Source organism: Engystomops pustulosus, chromosome 4 (genome assembly GCF_040894005.1).
Source record: "Engystomops pustulosus chromosome 4, aEngPut4.maternal, whole genome shotgun sequence".
NCBI lineage: Eukaryota > Metazoa > Chordata > Amphibia > Anura > Leptodactylidae > Engystomops > Engystomops pustulosus.
The window spans coordinates 161,674,768-161,697,873 of NC_092414.1; positions in this window are offsets into that span (position 1 = coordinate 161,674,768).

A 23,106-nucleotide genomic window follows, 5' to 3' on the forward strand; every position below is an offset into this window, starting at 1 on the left:
ATGAAAATATCAGCTCATTTTGAAAAAAACAATGACACCTTACACAGCTTTGTACACCGAAATATATGAAAAAGTTATTAGCGTCAGAAGATGGCAAAAATTTTTTTCCTGCAGAAGGTTTTAATTTTTTAAAATGTGTTAAAACTTAATAAAGCCTGTGTAAATTTAGCATCACTGTGATGTTACCGAACCAAAGAATAATGTAGAGGTGTTATGTGGAACAGACTGTGAAAGTCCTAAAAACCAAGGCCACAAGAAAATGGTGCAAATGCGTTTTTCTTCAAAAATTTCACCTCATTTGGAATTTTTTACCACTTTCCAGTACAAGGAATGGAATAATAAATACCATCACTGCGAATTGCAATTTGTTACACAGATATAAGCCCTCATACAGCTCTGTACATAGAAAAATGAAAAAGTTCGAGATTTTTGAAGGTGGGGAGCAAAAAATTAACGAAAAAAGGCTGCATCCTTAAGGGGTTAAAGAAGGCCAACATATTCATATAAATAGGACTGGACTAAAATAGAAAGTTCTGTCTCTTGACGTATGAAACAACTGTAATTCTTTTAACTTGTAACATACCGTATATACTCGAGTATAAGCCGACCCGAGTATAAGCCGAGACCCCTAATTTTACCACCAAAAACTGGGAAAACCTATTGACTCGAGTATAAGCCGAGGGTGTAGTATACAGCCAGCCCCAAGTGGTATACAGCCTGCCCCCCTAATGTATACAGCCAGCCTGCCCCCTCATGTATACAGCCTGCCAGCCTGCCCCCTCATGTATACAGCCTGCCAGCCTGCCCCCTCATGTATACAGCCTGCCAGCCTGCCCCCTCATGTATAAAGCCTGCCAGCCTGCCCCCTCATGTATACAGCCTGCCCCCTCATGTATACAGCCTGCCAGCCTGCCCCCTCATGTATACAGCCTGCCCCCTCATGTATACAGCCTGCCCCTCACGTATACAGCTAGCCTGCCTGCCCCTCACGTATACAGCCAGCTTGCCTGCCCCTCACGTATACAGCCAGCTTGCCTGTTGAGCACATTTAAAAAAATAAACTTAATTCTCACCTTCCGGCGATACTCACCCCCGATCCTCTACGGTGCCTCTCGATCCCCGGCAGCGTCTTCTGTCTTCTCTTGCCGGCGGAGGCGCGTCCATGCGATCTCCCCGGCGGCGCTCACTATGATGCGGCGGTGTCGCCGCTGATGACGTCACACCGCTGCATCATAGCAAGCATCAGCAGGGAGATCGCATGGACGCGACTCCGCCGGCAAAAGAAGAAAGAAGACATCCGCAGCCGGGGATCGAGAGCCACCAACGAGGTTCGGAAGCCGGCGCCGTGGATCGGGGGTGAGTATCGCCGGAAGGTAAGAACTAAGTTTATTTATTTAATGTGCTGAACTTCGGGAGCCGCCGCCGGGTATCGGGAGCCGCCGCCGGTGGATCCGGGCACCGGAGGGTGAGTATTAAATTTTTTTTTTTTAATTGACTCGTGTATAAGCCGAAGTGAGGTTTTTCAGCACATTTTTTATATATATACACGAGTATATACAGTACTTTTATACCGCAGTTTACAGAATGTATTTATGCAATTAACTTGGTTGAAAATCCTTTCCAAAAGCAGAAGGAAACACTCAGCATCCACAAGTGGTTCCCTCAGTGGTTCTCCATGCAGCATCTGCTGACAAGAGGGAGAAAAAATTAAATATTGTTTTTTATGCTAAACCGGAAAAATAGAAATGGCAATAAATTTATGCAAACACCTTCCAGAAAAGTTTGGTCAGATTTCTTTTTTGAAGAATATCTTCAATATGAGACAACACTTTATACTGGACTGTGAAGAACAATGAGGCTCACTTACTAAGGGTTCGTGGAGCGCATTTTTGTCTGGTTTCCCGACAATTTCCGTTTTGCAGCGCATTTAACAGGGGATTTTGGTGCATGCAATGGTATTTTGGTGTATTGGCGCTGGCTTGCCTGCAACAGAAATCGGGGGCGGGCCGTTGGACAACCCGACGGATTCGGACTACGCAACCCGACGGATTTTGACACACACTTACAAGCACCAGGAAGAAGAAGGTGAAATCCGGCGGACCTCGGCAGGGAAGCGACGGTTGCAGGAGCTCGGGCGCACGAGCTTCGTGAATCGCGCCGGACTTCATCTTCGTCGGACCATTCGAATCGGGGATCGCAACAGGACCAGGTAAGTAAATTTGCACCAATATGTCAAAATGAGCATTCAACCATACTTCAAAATCCTATAAAATCGAATTTATGGTTAGATTCTTTTCTTAACCTCTTGCTGCCTTGCCATTTCACACCTTTCTGAGCAAGCCCTATTTTTAATCTAACATGTGTCACATTGTGTAGTGATAACATTGGATCACTGTAACATGCCCAGCTGATTTTGAGATTTTTCCAAATTGAACTCAAAATGGAAATGTAATTTGTGAAGAACTAATTGGCCCCTGTGAATCAATAGTTTGTAGCACCAGACTTAGCAGCAATTATCTGTTGCATGATCAAGTATTGATCAAGGTTTAGCTTTGGATATTTGGCTTTACATTTGACTTCTGCATCTGTAGGAGTTTTTCTTAGTATCATAGTATATAAGATTGTAAAAAGACAGAGGTCCATCAAGTCCAAACTTTGAGAATCAACAAATGTTTTTTCCCCATAACCTGTGATATTTTTGCTCTCCAGAAAGTCATCCAGGCCTCTCTTGAACATGTACATAGAGTCCGCCATAACAACCTCCTGCGGCAGAGAGTTCCATAGTCTCACTGCTCTTACAGTAAAGAACCTTTGTCTATGGTGATGGTACAATCGCCTCTTCTCTAGGCGTAGAGGATGCCCCTTGTTCTGACCAAAGGTTAGATATGAAAAGATCTGTGCTGACCACGCAGGTATTTCTACATTGTAATGTAGGTCTACCTCAGCAGTCTTTTTTCTAAACTAAAAATAATAAGTTTTGTACTATGTCATTGTATTCTAGTCCTCCATGCCCCCAATAATGTTGGTTGATTTCCTCTTCAACCGTTCCAGTTCTACTATGTTCTTTTTATAGACTGGTGCCCAAAACTGTATATTCCATGTGCGGCCACACCCCCTCTTCCCAGTGTCCTGTAATTTTGCGTACAAACTTGTGAATTAAAATTTACAGGTTTTTCAAAATTATGCAGGCACAGGGTGGGAACGCTCCATGCTCACCCATTCCACCGTCCGTCGAGGCCCTTAGTTTCCCCTCCATGCCACTTCAGAAAACTGGCTTAGAAGCATAGATTAATGTCCCCCTACATCCATTATCATGAAAATCGATTCCTCTCTTTATACATCTCATAATTCTATTTGCTTTATTAACAGCTGTTTGGCATTGGTAAGTTTACCATCCACCAATCTTTTTATGCTGTGGTTTTACCAAGTCATTGACTGTTTAGAAAATAATTGTACTTTGTGCATAACCTTACATTTATTTACATTAAACCTTATCCGCCATTTCTCCGCCCATTCCAACAGCATCCACATATCCCTCTGTAATGTTATACTATCAGCCTCTGAATTAATTACTTTACACAGATTTTACCCTAGCCCCAGCAGTCTCATTTTATGTACCAATCTTTTATGTGGCACTTTATTAAATGCCTTGGAAAAGTACAGATACTCAACATCCACAGTCTCCCCCATGTCCAGTCTAGAACTTACCTCACAACCGACATTAAACTCTTAGGTCTGTAGTTTCCCTAACAGGGGATTCACACTGACATGTTTTGCTTAATTTTTTTTTTCTTCCATTGTTAAGTTCTTTTCCACGAAGGCTTTGACTTTAACATTTGCTAAACCTGAAACGGACCCATGGACTTCTATTTCCTTCCATAACCCATAACAAGTGACAGGTTTCAAAATTTTGAGCAATGGACAACGAATTCACTGAGGCCCTTTTTTGTTTTTGCGTTTCCATTTTCCGCTCATTACCTTCAGAAATTTATAACTTTTTATTTTTTCGTGTAAAGAGCTGTGTGAGGGCTTGTTTCTGTGTAACAAATTGCACATAGTGGGGCTTAATTACTAAGGGCCCCACAGACCATATTTTCGGGAGACATCCCGACGATTTCCGCTTTGCACATAGGGATTTAAAAGGAGTTTTTGGGGCATGCGATCGGATTTTGGAGCAATCGCACCGACTTTCATGCAACACAAATCAGGGGGCGGGCCGACGGACGATCCAACGGATTCGGGCAAACCACGGGATTTAACTTAAAAATTGTGTCGCAAGCCGAGCACTTACATGCACCGGGAAGAAGAAGGTGAACTCCGGCGGACCTGAGCGGGAAGCGAAACATGCAGGATATCGGGCGCATGACCTTCATGAATCGCGTCAGAGTGCATCCTTGTCGGACAGTTCGGATGGGGGATCATGGAGGGATCGGCTAAGTAAATATGCCCCAGTGACTTTATTTAATATTCCATGCCGTGTACTGGGAAGTGGGACAAAAATGCTGTGAAATTGGTGAAAAAATACATATGTAGCATTATCTTGTAAGTTTAGGTCACTGTACGCCCCAAATGACATGTCTCTTTTATTCTTTGGGTTGGTACGATCACAGGATACTAAATATATATATAGGTTTTATCATATTTCCATATATTTACAAAAATTAAAAGCTCCTGTAAAAAAAAATTCTTTATTTCTCCATCTTCTGGCACTAATAACTTTTTCATATTTCAATGTACGGAGCTGCTGTGTTTGGCAACCTACCGTTTTAAGAACTGTACAGATTTTTGACTTTCCATTACGGGTTAAATGCCAAGAATAACCGTTATTATTTTTTGATAGATTGGACAATTTGGGACACGGCAATACCTAACATGTTTTTAAATTTTACAGTTTATTTATATTTATATCAGTTGATTTGAATTTTAGGATTTTCTTTTTATAATGTTTTAAAAACTTTTTTTGAAATTTTTTTTTACTATTTTTCAGGGTACTTTAACCCCTTCACGACTTGGCCTTTTTTAGTTTTTTCACTTCCATTTTTCACTCACCAACTTCAAAAATCTATAACTTTTTTATTTTTCCACATAAAGAGCTCTGTTATGGCTTATTTTCTGCGTAACAAATTGCACTTCATAGTGACGGTATTTAATATTCTATGGTGTGTACTGGGAAGCGGGAAAAAAATTCCAAATGCAGTGAAAATGGTGAAAAACCACATTTGTGACGTTTTCTTGTGGGCTTGGATTTTACAGCTTTCACTCTGCGTCCCAAATGACATGTCTACTTTATTCTTTGGGTCGGTACGATCATGTGGATACCAAATTTGTATAGGTTTTATAATGTTTTCATACATTTAAAAAAATTAAAACCTCCTGTACAAAAATTTATTTTTTTTTGCCATCTTCTGGGGCCAATAACTTTTTCATACTTTGGTGTACGGAGCTGTGGATAGTGTCATTTTTTGCGAATTTTGACGCCGTTTTCATTACTATAATTTTTGGGACTGTGCGACCTTTTGATCACTTTTTATTAATTTTTTTATATTTTTCAAAATAGCAAAAAAATGCCATTTTCGACTTTGGACGCTATTTTCCGTTACGGGGTTAAACATAGTGAAAAAACATTATCATATTTTGATAGATCGGGCATTTTCGGACGCGGCGATACCTAATGTGTTTATGATTTTTACTGTTTATTTATTTTTATATCAGTTCTAGGGAAAGGGGGGTGATTTGAATTTTTAGGTTTTTTTATTATAATTTTTTTTTTTTTAACTTTTTTTTATTTTTACTTTTACTATTTTTTAGACTCCCTAGGGTACTCTAACCCTGGGTAGTCTGATCGATCCTATCATATACTGCCATACTACAGTATGGCAGTATATGTGGATTTTACTCCCCATGCATTACAATGTGCAATTAGCACATTGTAATGCATGGGTTAAAACGAAGTAGCCTCGGGAGTTTGGAACACCCGAGGTTACCATGGCGACGGATCGCCGCTCCCCTTGACGTCATCGGGGAGCAGCGATCCACGACAAGATGGCGGCGCCCATGCGGCGCCATCTCTTTGAAGCCGGCGGCAGCATTGCCGGCGGCGATCGCGGAGAAAACACCCGCGATCGGTGCTAGCACCGATCGCGGGTGTTACCGGTGAGCCTTTGCTGCAATATGCAGCAAAGACTTACCGGCTATGGAGAGGGCTCGGCCCGCGAGCCCTCTCCATGCACCGGGACCCGGCGCGCGCCGTACTAGTACGGCGCGCGTCGGGAAGGGGTTAACATTAGGTTGTATAATTGATCCTACCATATACTGCCATGCTACAGTATGGCAGTATATGCAAATCTCACATCAGATCTCATCAGATTCCAAGCCAATATGGCAGCACACACAGCTTTCTAATGCTGCTGGGAGCTTTGCCGATGTCAATCGAAGGGTTAACATACAGTATATAGCAATCTGCTTAGTTTTACCTGATGCTGGTGGATCGGAATATATAAATATTGTTCTCACAGAACTATATTTCAATTCTTATAATTTAATGCACATCAGACACTAGGTTCTATTTGGCAGATCTGCTTTAGACACTAAAGAGAGTTGATGAAGATGTCGGACCTGAGCAGGAAAGTGACACATGCAGGATATCGGGCGCACAATCTTAGTGAATCGCGGCACAGTGCATTATCGTTGGACAATACATTTTGGATGAACTCCAGCGGCCGGGTAAGTAAATGTGCCCCATTATGTCATTGTACTGCATGGTGGAGTGAGACTACATCCATCAAATATCATCATACAAATATCAACGTGGAGGGACGAAAACATAAAGGGAGGATTTAAAAGCAGTGATTGATATCAGGACTCCTACAGCAATGGCTAAGTTTATCCACATCACATTTTTGATTCTTATTTTTAACCCCTTCCCGACGCATGCCGTGCTCCCGGCTCCCAGCTCCCGGCTCTCCATTGCCGGTAAGTCTTTGCTGCATAATGCAGCAAAGGCTTACCGGTAACACCGACGATCGGTACTAGCACCGATCGCGGGTGTTCTCACCTCGATCGCCGGCGGCAATGCTGCCGGTGGCTTAAAAAAGATGGCAGCGCATGGGCGCCGCCATCTTGCCGCGGATCGTCGCTCCCCGATGACGCCATGGGGAGCGGAGATCCGTTGTCATGGTAGCCTCGGGTGTTCCGATTACCCGAGGCTACTTCGTTTTAACCCATTCATTACAATGTGCTAATTGCACATTGTAATGAATGGGGAGTAAAATCCACATATACTGCCATACTGCAGTATGGCAGTATATGGTAGGATCGATCAGACAACCTAGGGTCAGAGTACCCTAGGGAGTCTGAAAAATAGTAAAAGTAAAAATAAAAAAAAGTTTAAAAAAAAATTATAATAAAAAACCCTAAAAATTCAAATCACCCCCCTTTCCCTAGAACTGATATAAATATAAATAAACAGTAAAAATCATAAACACATTAGGTATCGCCGCGTCCAAAAATGTCAGATCTATCAAAATATAATAACGTTTTTTCACTGCGCTTAACCCCGTAACGGAAAATAGCGTCCAAATTTGAAAATGGCACTTTTTTTGCCACTTTGAAAAATCGAAAAAAAATTATAAAAAGTGATCAAAAGGTCGCACAGTCCTAAAGATTATAGCAATGAAACCGCCATCAAAGTTCACAAAAAATGAAACTACTCACAGCTCCGTACACTAAAGTATGAAAAAGTTATTGGTGCCAGAAGATGGCAAAATAAAAAAAAAATATTTTGTACAGAAGGTTTTAATTTTTTTAAATGTATGAAAAAATTATAAAACCTATACCAATTTGGTATCCACGCGATCGCACCGACCCAAAGAATAAAGTAGACATGTCATTTGGGGCGCACAGTGAAAGCTGTAAAATCCAAGCCCACAAGAAAAACTTGCAAATGTGTTTTTTTACCATTTTCACTGCATTTGGAATTTTTTTCCGCTTCCCAGTACATGGCATGGAATATTAAATACCGTCACTATGAAGTGTAATTTGTTACGCAGAAAATAAGCCATAACAGAGCTCTTTATGTGCAAAAGTAAAAAAGTTATAGATTATTGAAGGTGGTGAGTGAAAAATGGAAGTGAAAAAACTAAAAAAGGCCAAGTCGTTAAGGGGTTAAAGAGGCAACATTCAGAATATTCATTGTCCCCTTCTTTCATTAAAACAAAGTACATAACTTAATACATTAATACATCACATGTTATATAAAATTATACCATATAATATCTAATTACAATTTTCTATAAATAGAAAAAGCTAGAGGGTTTATACTAATATACCACAAACAATATCAACCCTTTTTCTTTTTTGTAGTGAGATTTTCATCCCCTAAAAGAAAAAAAGACTCTCCACATCCCCTCATCCTTCTCCCATTCACTCCATATTTCATTATATGTAGTTAGCTTACTCTTTTCATACACCATCATTTTTCTTACATACTTCATCTATTCCTTTAGCATTGACTGTTTATTTGCTACCCATTTACACATTATAGCTTTATGGGCCGAAAAAATGTATTAATTTATTCTCCCCTTATTACTCATAATTTCTCTAACAGGGCTGCCAAATACACACATTATAGGATTATTGGGAGGAGATTTTGTCCGCGTTTTTGGTGTGGCAATCACACCACCTGTTACGACCCATTTATTAGTGGTCGAAGCGAAGGTCCTCCTCCTCCTCCTACTCTGCTGTGGTTGCATCTCTTCAGTATCGTGTAGGGAACTGGTCTGGCTGCGTGAGAGGCTTTTGACATATTTTCTAGAATCCCCTCATAGAGCATCAGTGGTTGAAAGTCTCCATAAAGATTCTTACTTTTTGATGAAAGGACACAAAACTGCAGTGATAAAATGAAAGCTTTTTTCTAAGGGAAACTTCTGATTGGTTACAGAGACTCATGTGATTTACTTAAAGAGGAAGGAGCTCAAAGATTTCTAAAGGACTCTCACACATCTAGAGATCGTGTTCATGTGTGCTCAGACCTATGGTGATTTATATCTTGTCCCCCTTTACATTGTATCTTCCAGACATCCTTCCTGTTCTTTCCCTACAACCATTTCCTAATCCTGGCTAACCAACTTTTGCAGAAGAGTCGTGCTGAAGATAGATGGGAAAGAGAAGCATGGGCGTCTGGAGCAAGCTGTGTATAGTCACACCAGGTTAAAGATTAGTCATTTGCGACTTCTGGCCATTTAGCGGCCAGAAGAGCAGACGCTTTTTAGTGAGCTAAGCCTAATGATCCAGCTCACTAAGAAGAGACGGACTCCTCATCAATACTCCAGATGTCAGTCCCCCTGCACTTGAGTTTATGTTGGCTGACACGTTCACTCAGCGTATAAACAAGTAGGAGGGGATTGGAAGTTGAGACTTCTACTCTATTAACTAGTCCTGTTCACATGGATTTAAAAGATAGAGTAGAAAACATATCACACACCAATCCGTCTTATGTAATTTGTTCTAATTAAAATCCTTAGAATAAAACTCTCCATTGTGTAGTAAATATAGTCTAAAATGTAAACCACAGATCACATTATACTTTGCGACCTTTCGGTCTTCCCGACCTTTGTCAAGCTATATCTGTATCTAGAAAAAAGAGCATTTCACAAAAGATTTTAATACTTCTGTATATAAAAAATTATCTAAATAACTCACTTCATTAAATGAAAGTAATACAAAGGAGGAGCTATAACGTATTGGTTGTGTGATATATATAATATATCTCTAAAGTAAATATATTGTAAATCCCAAAGTTTTCGGGATTTGCGCTGCTGGGACAGGTATTTAGAAGGGGATTGTGTCGCATGAGATTGGATTTTGGTGCAGTGGCGCCAGCTTTCATGTGACAGAAATCGGGGGCAGGACTGATTCGGACTGAGCGTGAGATTTAAAATTCAAATTGTGTCCCATCCAATGCACTTTCATACACTGGAAAGAAGATGGTGAACTCTGTCGGACCTGAGCGGGAAAGTGACACATGTAGGATATCAGGCGCACAATCTTAGTGAATCGCGGTACAGTGCATTAGCGTTGGACAATACACTGTGCATGAACTCCAGCAGCCGGGTAAGTAAATGTGCCCCATTATGTCATTGTACTGTAAGGTGGAATAAAGTGAGACTACATCCATCAAATATCATCATACAAATATCATTGTGGAGGGACCAAAACATAAAGGGAGGATATAACAGCAGTGATTGATATCAGGACTCCTACAGCAATGGCTAAGTTTACCCACATCTAAGTAAAATGCTAGGAGGTTTTGTTTTCTAAATATTATTTAGAAGAGACTATGCATCATTGTAGCATTCAATAACAGTAGACAGGATGCTAAAGAAGTCACCAGTGACAAGATTAAATTCAGAGTAATATTGATCAAGGAGAATAATTAGAGGAACCCTTTATAGAACATAAAGTATTTTCAAGGTTGGATTAAAAAGGAATGTTCATTAAAGATACATTAAAAAATGGAAAAGGAATAAAGGTTATAAACCAGACTACACCTGACAGAGATGTGCCTTCTCTTCTTTAAATTGTAATGTCCCAAGAGCCTCCTAATGCTCCGAGATAATAGAACATTTAATTTTTTTCACGTCAGCAATATTGTGCAGAACTATTTATTAATTAGTATGCAATAGAAGCGTTTGATTATGTTAGCTCTTTTGACCTATTTTGAGCAAGAAAGTAGGACAGCCTCCGGATTGCCTTTCCATGTCCCTAGACACCATGCTGTGCTATGTTCTCTGTGTCTGACATTATAGCACTCAGATGCAGGCCATGCTTACAATTGTCTCCTAAGGGCTCTACTTACTGAAATACAGATGCTGAACTGATCCATTTATAAAGGCTGAGATGCTGGGAATTTGTGTGTGAGTATGTGTGTTCAATGCTTTTAACTCCTTTTCACAGTGACATATAATAAAGTATCGAAACCTTAAGGAAGGTTGCGGGTTCCTTTGTTTTCCTATATACTTCATTCCCTCTTTGCTGGTAAGATTCCCATTACATTTTTTGCTTTCCTTGCAGTCAGGCACTTACTATTGATTGATAAATATTCATTGTTAGCAGTAAAGTGATAGCACCTCTAGGAGATTTCACAGATTGCTTGCACTATATTTCCAAAACTTTTGTTCCATGGTGAGAAGACCTTAACCTATCAACTACTGAAAGGAACTTTCTCCAGTCTAACTATAGCTATTGCATTTTATTCTTTCATCAGCTCATATTCTAATCTGTGCACTAGAATCTTGTGATGATCACGGCAAGTAAAAAGTACCCTCCAGTTTTTCAGAGCTGATGCTCTTTATCATTTCACTGAATAAGAGTTGCTGTCTCTCAAAGAAAGCTCCGGCAAACCATACATGGCCAAAACACAGTACACCTTATGTCAACCCAACCATGTCCTTTGCTCTAGGCCCTTGATATTGGCAGTTCTGCTATACTGTACATGACCAGAACACTTTTGCTATTATTGTAAGTGAAACTCTTTACTGTGTTCTTATTTTAGGTTTTGGCTATAAGCATTAAACATTTTTTTCCAATATGCTTACTCTTCTTACTGTCCAACCTAGGATCAAGTGGAATTGAGCAGAGCCTCATTACTCAGCTACAGATTAGCTGTTTTTCTACAATGCTTTTCAAAGTTAAGAGATCAACCTCTGGATACTTGGCCAGAAGGAAAGGCGAGTAAACATTTTTTTGCTATATTAAAACATGTGTTAACAGGAATCTGACAAAAAGTTACATCAAAAGTTAGATCAAATTTTATCGTTCTGTATGCAGAGCTGTGTCTCTAGTCCTATGGGAGTGGCCAATGAGGAATGGGGCAGATATGTATGCTGTCCTGAGGGGGGAAGTGATGGGGGAAAGGAGATATGGGGGGCATGGGAGGTTTATTTTATCTGCTTACAGAAAGTTAAACTTTGATCTAACTTACCTTTGTTTTGGAAAAAGACAGTTTTATAAAAACTCTTTGTGTACACTATTCTCTATGGGGACATAGGGGAGCCAGAAAAAGGGCTCCTGATGACAGGTTCCCTTTACGGTGTATATAAATTTAATGGAGGACATAGATTATCCGTCATCTTTTGATACAGATTCATTGGGGCAGATTTATCAAGCTGTCTAAAAGTAATAACATTATTACAGCTAAGCTTTCTTTTTACCAGTGCTCATGAAGATTTTAAAGGGGAGCTCTAGTTGGTTGCCATGGGCAACTAAGAACATTCTTACTTTTAGACAGCTTGATTAATCTGCCTCATTGAGTTTACAATAATGTCATATAGTGCTGATCCAGGAGAAAGAAAAAAATGATATACCTTATTACACACAACTCATAATATTATATTCTTAGCATTCAGAGATAGCTAGAGATAGCTAAAATGGATATATATATATAAAACATACACTGATTTTGTACTTTAAAAAATAATCCTCAAAGTCGCATACACCTGAAGACCTTGATCATCTGTTAATGGACTTTATACAAGTTCTCTTACCTGTTCTCTCTGGCTGACTATATACTACAAGGAGCTGGCTAACTATATATTACTGGGGGCTTGCTGGCTATATATACTGGAGAGGCTGTGACCAATGCATTTCCCACCCTTGGCTTATACTCAAGTAAATAGGTTTTCAAAGTTTTTGGTGGTAAAATTAGGTACCTCGGCTTATACTCGGGTCAGCTTATACTCGAGTATATACGGTAATTCCAATATGTCAAAATAATTGCACTGGGTCCCTTAAATATAATGCTGGCTTCTAAATGGTTTTCATTGAACCTTGCTACTGTAAATTTGAACATTTCATGTCTTAGTTGCAATGTCAGTGTACTTGATGTACTATTACTTACATTATAGGCTACCCATGTGTAGTGTGTACATTTGTAATCCATCAGCAGGGCTCTTGTAATAATTTTTTAGACTATAATATATTCATGAGAATGATCATAATCTGTCCCTTTTCCAGTAAGTGTTGAACGAAAACACCACTGTTTTCATTTTTTGTGTAAGTAGTTTAGGTACACCCCTGGCCTTTTCTGTAGGAAGGCCATTAACCACATTTTCATAACTGCCTCATGGTAAGTCATTACTGTAGCAGCGGTGCTGCGGATTGTCACATTAATCTATTACAGAGCACAGATTCTTTCTGGTTTAACAAGCAGCAGGGAGGCCCATTTGAAGTGCTGCCTGATCCAATACACAGCCCCCATGCTGGCTTATTCTCCACAGGTGTGGCTTCCGTGCTCCAAGACTGCGTTGCCAGTTTTGATAATAGTCTTACACAACGCTTTAAATTATGCACCGGCCATAATAGCAGTTTATATTTAGACATAGCATTCAATGCATAGTAATTGTAGGCACTATTAATCTTAGGCCAGGAATAGTTCCTTATTTTGTCTTGTTTGCGGAGTTGGTATGCGGTGAATTGATGAACACAAATATACTGAAAACATGCACACTCATCCTCTTCTCCCCAGCACAAACTGGTGCTGGTACACAGTGGGAAAATAAGTTTTAGATACACTCCTGATTTATTAAATTTTCCTCTTTAGAGAGTCACATGTTTCTTTCATTCATGAGAATTCTGGGTTAGCAGTGTAAACATCAGTGATGAGATGGGGTAGCTTAACTGTATACTGCACCTGCCCACCTGTATCACTGGAACAGAGGACATCAACGAAAGATAATATCCCATGGATAGAGACATCAGTGGAACACCTACAGTACAGAACAAAAATCTGGACACACCTTCTAATTCAACGAGTTTTCTGTATTTTCATGACTATAAAAATTGTCGATTCACACTGAAGGCATCAAAACTATGAATTAACACATGTGGAATTATATTCTTAACAAAAAACGTGTGAACCAACTAAAATGTGTCTCATAGTCTAGGTTTTTCAAAGTAGCCACCTTTTTGCATTTATTACTGCTTTGCTCACTCTTGGCATTCACTTGATGAGCTTCAAGAGGTGGTCAGCTGAAATGGTCTTCCAACAGTCTTGAAGGAGTTCCCAGAGATGCTTAGCACTTGTTGGCCCTTTTGCCTCTGAGCTGGACTCAAATCATTGCAATTAGGTTCAGGTCTGGTGACTGTGGAAGCCAGGTCATGTGGCATAGCATACCACCACTATCCTTCTTGGTCAAATAGCCCTTATACAGCCCAGAGGTGTGCTTTGGTTTCATTGTCCTGTTGAAAAGTAAATGATGGTTTAACTAAACGCAAGCCGGATGGAATAGCATATCGCTGCAAGATGTTGTAAACACTCTGGTTCAGTATACCTTCAATATTGAATAAATCCCCAACAGTGTCACCAGCAAAGCACCCCCACCATCACACCTCCTTCTCCATGCTTCACGGTGGGAACAAGGCATGAAGAGTCCATTCGTTCACATTTTCTGTGTTGCACAAAGATAAGGTGGTTGGAAACAAAGATCTCATTATTTTACCACGAAGGCCTGTTGCACACAGTCTCCTCTTAACAGTTGTTGTAGAGATGTGTCTGGAATTCTCTTGATAAGCTTCAAGAGGTAGTCACCAAAAAATGTTTTCACATCACAGGTCGCCCTGTCAGGTTCAATAAGTAGAATTTCTTGTCTTATAAATGGGGTTTGGATGATCAGTTGTGTTGTGTAGAAGTCAGGTGCATACACAGCTGATAGTCCTAGTCAATAGACTATTACACTGGGAAACACTCATTTTGGTGCCTTAAAAGTTGGAACTATTTTTAAGGGGCCCTGATCATGGAAATGACATCTGTTTTCTCTGTTTTTGAAATCTGGGATTGCCACCGTGCAATGAAAACACTGTTCAAAATAGTCGTCAAACAATGTTGTGCTAAAACTTTTTTAAAAAGAATATCATATTTTGGGGCTGTAGACTAGCGATTTTTCATCAGATCGCTGATACCTCATTTCTGTGATTTCCAGCAGTGAGTCATTCTTGGATATTTGTGCTGGATGCTCCAACCATAAAAAGCATAATAACCACAAGAACCGTAAGACCCATGATCATAAAAATCAGGTACTCATTGCATCAACATCTCATAAACTAGAACCACTAGAGAGAAATGGAAGGTGGTTTTGGATGAGCAGTGCAAAAATACCCAGGATGAAGTAAAAATCTCCAGGAAAATCAAAAAAATGTTTTTATTTGTTCCTCAGTGTTATCTAATATCCTGGATTATTATGGAAATTAACACACAAGTTGAAATCCCTCATTTACAAGGATTTAGATTTCTTAAGAATGCAGCTAAATCTGTCATTTTGCTTACAAGAATGAAAAGACATTCACCACCTATGACACCTTAATGTGATGGCAGCTGAGAAGAAACCTTGTCAGAATTCAGACATAAGCACTGCAGCAAACTCTCAATGACTTGTCAAGATCCAGTGACAATGGCATTTTTAGCCTGTTTGTACTGCGCTGTCACTTGGAGGCAGTTTATCATGATAATAATATAATGTCACTTACTATTATTGTCATTCTAGATGTCTTGTACATAATCTTATTTTACTTCTTATTCATGATGGATGAAGTAAGACACTAATGTAAATGACCGTTCTATGGCATAACTACTGAGGTAACATCGGTGAGTATTTTCCAATCTGATTTCATAGGATTCCTGCTTGATATGACGTTTCTATGGATATTGATCTTAACCCAGTACACATTACAGGCCTGGCACTTTTCACACTTATTGGGGCACATTTACTAAGAAGAGTGCAAACTGCACTAAATGTAGTTTGTCTGTGTAGTCTTCAGAGGGTGCCAGAATCAGGATGTCTGGCGCACGTTCTTCATGAATCTGGTGCTCCCTGCACTGCCCTGACAGAGTACAACAACTTTTTTTGATGCACCCTTAACTTAGGGCTTGCGACACAATTCTGTCGGATTTTGCATAATAAATGTGGCGCACAGTCTGACTGAGCACTGGAACGCCCCCTAATATGTGTCACATGATGCCCAGTGCAGCTGCTCCACCCTTCTTAAATATCTATGCACGCAGTTTGCACTTAAAATAATGGCGCACGGCCCTTAGTTAATGTGCCCCATTATGTCTTCTGTAAACAGTATTGAACTGAAATTTAAGTTTACAAGAGGTAAAAAAGACTAAAGGAGGAGGAGGTGGGAAGAGTAAGACCTCTTCACCCCTCCACCCTTCATAGGCAGACAAGCAGTTACACCGCACATCTGCCAAAGTATAGGAAACCGCATGATCCACCACACCGGGACCAGGAGCCATAGAGGTCTATAGGGACCATTGGATGGTCCAACTGATTCAGACCGAGTGCCATATTTAACTTTCAAATTGTGTTGCACTCCCTATGTGCAGCACAAGGTGCACATAAGGTGCACATAAGGTGCAGCACAGAAAAGACAGTGAATTCTGTCAGAGCAGTGTGGGAAGTGACAGATTAGTGATTTCTGCTGCACGATCTTAGGGAATCACCTCACGCAGCATTCTAGATGGACAATGCACTTTTAGTGAACTCGAGTGACCTTGTAAGTAAATGTGCCCCAATGTGTGCTCGCTGCATCGTGACTAAATGCCAAAGGCGTCTATGGGGAACGATATCCAGTTGCAAATGGTGCTGCCAGATATTGGTCCCAATTACATTTGTGTGCATGAAGCCTTATACTGTTACTCCAGGGCTCGCAGCTTCACTCCATAATCAGGATTTATGACTTTCCTCCAGTCCTGCTCTTGGTATGTGGATTACACCTATTATCTACTATTACCAACTCCTCACAACATTCACCAATATAATAATAAAATATTCTTCAGCGCTTACCCCAATTGACACTCACAAATGTAATAATAAAATACCTTACTCAGCCCTTATCCCTACTTAACTATCTTACTACCCCCTAGGTGTATATATAAACCCATGTTGTATATTCTTGTAACTATGTCATTGATCATCATATATGCACTTATAGGTCCATCCATCAATTTCATTTATTTAATTATAGGAGAGGCGAACAGGGAAAGACCAAAAAGCGCTCATAGAGTAGTAGTTTGTACAACAATGGACAAATACAGATGGGGGAGGAAAGAATGAGGCTCACCAGATAGAGTTGTGCAAGTTCCAGGCACAACACTAATGGAAGGCTTGAACTGAGAACCAATCAGGTGCTGCCTGTTGACGGGATCATCAGAGCGCAGTAGCCACACAGGTCTGGATCAGATGCATGGGATGATGGGGTGATTGTCACTATGGCGCACACTGGTAGTCAAAAGTGATTCGGAGAGTACTTCACAACAAATCTGTTTATTGGTGTCTCGGTAACACAACGCGTTTCGGAATCAGAGGCGATTCCTTTTTCAAGTGAGGAGAGACTAGAAGCTCAAGTCTAAATGTCTTCCCAGAGCTGTTATTTAATTATCTATTTATGTATTTAAGTATCTACATCCGTTACACCTGTCCTTTTACTGTATCCAGTTCCCTCCTACCTTTTTTGAGGAGATGTTTTAATTTAGACCTTTTAGACTAATTACATATTGTATTGTTTATTTTTATCTTGTTGTTCCCAGTATCTTTTGACCTGATGAAGACGCCCGTTCGGTGTCCATTATCAAAAGAATAAATCCATAGACAAAAAAATATTTATGAAAATACAATTATTTCCAACCTACCTGGAAGTGCACCCATCATCCCAGTTCTTTTTACAATCAACTAATACCAACTACTACCCAGTCCCCCACAATATGGCTTGTGTTGAACTTCCATTCTGGAAGAATGTTTTTATTTTTGCTTAAGCAGCTTAAAATAATAACAGTTGGAAGTAAAGTTAATATAACTTTGGAAAAGCAGGGTCACATTCACATGGGTATATTGTGCTAATGTCATGCAACATCTTAAATTCATTTCTCAAGTGATTCTTCTATGAGTTTTCATTCAAAACAGGAGTTGGAATTCCTATTGGTTTTCCTCAAGAGATCAAGGAAACAGTAGGAAGCGTGTAAACCACAGTCTTTATCCACATGACATCATTTAATTCCTGTAGGAAATATCATACACGTCCTTTTGCCTCTTGGCTCAGTTTCCTTTCATTTCCTTAGACATACATATAGGATTTGTTTACACGCTGGGTGGGATATATCACTGGGAAGTTCTATTGAAATGTTTTCCAAGTAACATTTGTCCAAGAATTCTAAAACAGGAAAAAATACTCAGAAAGAAAGTCACTTTTTAATTTTTAATAACCCCAGTGCAACTTCATTGAGGGCCCATCCACATCTTAATGTGTAACATTATGGCTGAGTGGGGTCCTATCTTGGTTACTTTATAAAAAGTGCAACTGTCCTGTGTTTCCTACAAGGCATTGGGGCTCCCAGTTGAACTGAAGCATGGCCTCTTGAACAGTTGTAAGTTAACTTAAAGGGGTTGGCCACTTTACTTCATGTTTTATAATAATAATTCTTTATTTATATAGTGTACACAGATCACGCTGCGCTGCACAAAGCATGTCAAATTGGTCCCTGACACCATGGGGCTCACAATCTAAACAACCTAACAGTATGTTTTGGAGTGTGGGAGGAAACCGGAGTACCCAGAGGAAACCCACACAAACACGGAGAGAACATACAAACTGTTTGCAGATGGATTGTCAGGCTGTTGTAAAAGACAGGAGGCTTCACTTTACATATCAAGAAAGTGATGCAGAAGCAATAATAGAATTATATTGGTACAGTTCCAGTTACACACACACATCACAAAAACATTAGGTAATGTGGCCATTAATAAAGTGAGTGCTAGACATACTTTTGACTAGACATACAATCCATGGATATGTAATTACTTTCTGATCACTGGGGTCTTGGTATTTTGCTCTTGAGATGGAGGAAAACGTTGCCTATTATCTTGAATACTTATGTGCAGCAGATTCTTTGCTATCCTTCTCAGAGTAGCCTATTTCTGCAGTAGTTGTTTCTGCTGGCTATGTTGATTTCCCTTATGATTTGTCTACTAAGTTTTTTTACAGAACAGTTTCACAGAGGGAAGGCACCCTGCTCACTCTGGTGGGAAGGAGAAGTCATGTGATACTCTCTTTGTAGCTAGCAGGAGAGTTTTGTCTGCACTGCTCCGTGGATGCAGAAATCACCTACATAGAATAGTGAGATTCAAGATGTTTGTTATCAGTCCCTCTATCGCTGTCTGCAGAACTCCTTCTGTCTCTCTCTGTACTGTGTCGTAGGCTCCTCTGCAAAAAACCTCCCCACATTTGGCTCGGCATGGAGCTTTTAACCCTTCGTGTTCATACAGCACAGATTATACACTTCATGCAACTATTTCACTTATGGTTTCTATTACTTATTACATGTTCCAATATGTGATGAAAGCTGCCAGCCTAGTCACTATATTGTCCTAGGTACACACTATGGAGAGCCCAGTGGATTTGCTTGTGGGAACCAAACTGGATTTACTGCTAATGAAAGAATAAAAGGCATTGTGGGAAGTGTGAGCAGCCGAAATTTGACTCAGCTTCAGAACAAAAATTGGAAGAGGTTAGTCCTTGCCCACATCAATGGTTCTGAAGTAGCTTCAGAACAGAATATGACATAAAACTCGAAAGAAAAGGCTCAGTTGTTAGCACTACACCCTTGCAGCACTGGGTTCAAGTTCTATCCAGGTCAAAATCTGAAAAGAGTTTGTATGTTCTCTTGGTGTTTACGTGAGTTCCCCCCAGTTTCCTACGACACTACAACATATACTGGTAGATTGATTAGATTGTGAGCCCCATTGGGGACAGGGACTGATTTGGCAAGCTCTGTGCAGTGCTGTGGAATCTGTGTGCGCTATTTAAATAAAATAAAGGAAAAACAAACAGCACAATATGGGCGACAATGTTTTGGGACATCACATATGAGAATTTGGCAAAAACATTACATTTTGGAGATATGTTTTAAGGATAATGGATCTACTTTCCTAGTTTCTTGTTTCTGAACCATGAAATACAGTTCCATTCTAGAACAGTACCCCATTGCTTGAAATCTTGGACAGGAATCACTTATGTGGAGGAGAAATGCTTGGCTCAAAGTCTAAGAGGCTAGACCCTCCCTATCATTATGTAACAGCATATTATAGCATTGTGACAAAACACTGAAAGATTGTAAAATGTATGTCACTTTTGTTGAATATAAGAAACAGAACAAATTACTTAGCAGAGTAATGTCATTATAGGACTTGAGAAAGATGACAAAAAGATCTCTGTACTTTACTGTACAGAACAACATCAACGGTTGCGTAAGAAATAATTACACAATTTACATGGACATTGACAAAAAAGGAATGAAACATAAGGAGGTCATTCTTAAGGGGTTGAAAATTGTCTCAGTTAAAAATTCTTGGAACCCTCTGCCTAGAAATCAAACTTTTTAACCACAATGCTGGGAAAAACTCTGTTACCTCTGCATACAAATATCTTTCTTCCATCATCTCTCTTACAGGCCCTATTACAGGTCCTATTCGCGCCTCTCTTCTGATTTGCCGGGTTTACTCAGAGTAGTCAGCATAGCCTAACATAGCTCTCAGCAGCTAAGTTTGGTTGTGTTTGGCTGTGCTCCAATACCATCAATTAAAACATTACATAGTGATGAAATTAAAATAAAATAAACAGGTACACAGAGGCAACATGCATGTAAAAGGATATCATGAGATGTACACAATGAAATAAAACTATTCAAAACAGAAAATGCAATGCTATTTCTAAGGGGCACTCCACCATTCTATTACTGAGGCCCCTTGCACGCAAACTTTTTTTTTGGCCATGTGCTACCGTGGCATTTTTATATAGCTAACACACGGTCCTACTGACTTTAATGGGAAATACTGTAATTTACTTCAATGGCCATATTTCCAAGCACAGTGCATGCAAGCAGAATGTCTTACCTGCAAAAAATAGAGCATTCCCTATCATTGGACTGATTTACAGTGCTGCCACTCAGCTTCTTATGGAGAGGGGAGGGGTGAGGAGCGCTCCCACCTCCCCTTGGCCATGTGGTATAGCCAGAATCCGGACCACTTGAGCACACTTTGTGTGCAAGAAGCCTAATGTGAAGCCTACAGAGTACCTCATTCTGTTACAAAGTAATTGGAGAAATAAGAACTTTCATCTAATGTAATAACTTATACTATTTATTAATGCAATTTTTGTTGAAATGTTAGTAACTATTTAAGTTATATAAGTTTGGTTAAAAATTATTTAATGCATATTTAGATCTGTATATTGGTGCAACTGCTGCAATTGGTGGAACTTACCACCACATATCTACCTATAAATGTAGATCGGGTGGAAGGTACATCTATAGGACATGAGGATAGCCATTTTAAGGGCTAATCCTCACGTCCCCACAATATTTTGCTAACTTTTATTTGGCAAATATATACATTTTCTAAAGTGGCTACTGGAGCGTGGAGTGGGGCGTGTAGCTGAGGCTACACTGCGCGGCTACTCCACACCCCAGTAGCCTCGTAGTTGCGCGTCCTCGCTCGAGAAATCGGCTGTCTTCGTATGCGGAGAACAGCAGGCCCGCGGCTGCACGGGTCACTGCTCCAAAGCTGGAGCCACTGTGCATGCGCAGACGGCAGGATTCTCAGGCGAGGGCATGCAGCTATGAGGAGCTGCGCGCCGAAGATTTTTGGTAGGAGGAACAAAGAGGCTACTAGGGCTTGGAGTAGTTGCGCCGTGTAGCCTCAGCTCCGGCTACTCCACGCCACAGTAGCCGCTTTAGAAAATGTACATATTTGCCAAATAAAAGCTAGCAAAAGATTATGGGGATGTGAGGATTAGCCCTTAAAAGGGCTAGCCTCACGTCCTATAGATGTACTTACCACCCGATCTACCTTTATAGGTAGATATGTGGTGGTAGGTTCCCTTTAAAGAGCCTTTTCCATTTAGTCTATTTATGACATATACATAAGATGTGTATAGTATAATAGATGATAGATGAGGGCCCTATCTATATAGGACATCTATCTTGGAAACAGGGACCCCACTGAACACATTCCCAATGGAAATAAGTCAAGATTAGACAGCGGCTGCACATATGTATGTGCCATAAATTGGGTAGATGGGGAAACCCATTTTAATGTATAACATAACTAGTTAATTATAGCTGGAACGGAACATAGATCCTATCCGCCCTACTTCAAAATGTTCTAATATTTAGACTTGATGGATAAGCTTCTTCAGTAACCAGACATGGTAATTTCAGGAACATATAAACATTGCATTAGGATAAAGAAATAAATGTGATCCCCTTTAGCTGTCAGTCACAATCTGCCTTTATGTTATCACTGGTAAGGCAACGGAAGAAAAATCGGATTATTCACAATGGACAATTGCACCTCCTGCATTTATATTAGTATGACAGATTATCCTAGCTGCCTGTGCATGTTTAACAAATCTATTTACTTACTGAGCTTATATCATATATGCATGTACAATACATTATGTATATATATATATATATATATATATATATATGTATATATATATATATAGCCATATGATCCCTTTAAATAAAAAAAAAGCTTTTCTGCGATTACATGATTGTTGTGTTTGTTTGCAGGAGATGGTGAATGTTGCTGAGACTATTACTGTTAGCGTCTATTTAGTCATACTTATAAATAGATCCTGATGAAGCTGTAGACATTAGTTTTCACATTCTCTGTTTCTAGCAGTGATTCTATTTTCTGAGAAAACATGGCTAATTTGCATACAGAAAGCATCAGATATGAGTCAGTAGTCCTTGAAGAAATTGCAGATTACCATGAACAATAGAGCAGGAGACACTAATATATTCTAGGGCAGTAAGTATCCCCAGGTAGTGAGGCATCTCTGTCTGACTACAAGATGACAAACTGATCAGAATCTGCAACGACTCAATACACTACATAGAGACCATTACCTCAATATACAATGCACACTTCTGTTCATTGCACTCTAATGTAACATAGTACAAGACCTGTTTATGGTCTATGTTATTAGGATTTAGGTAAGTGTACAGCTTTGGATGGAGTCGTGTCAGGTTGGCTTCACACAACCAAATCT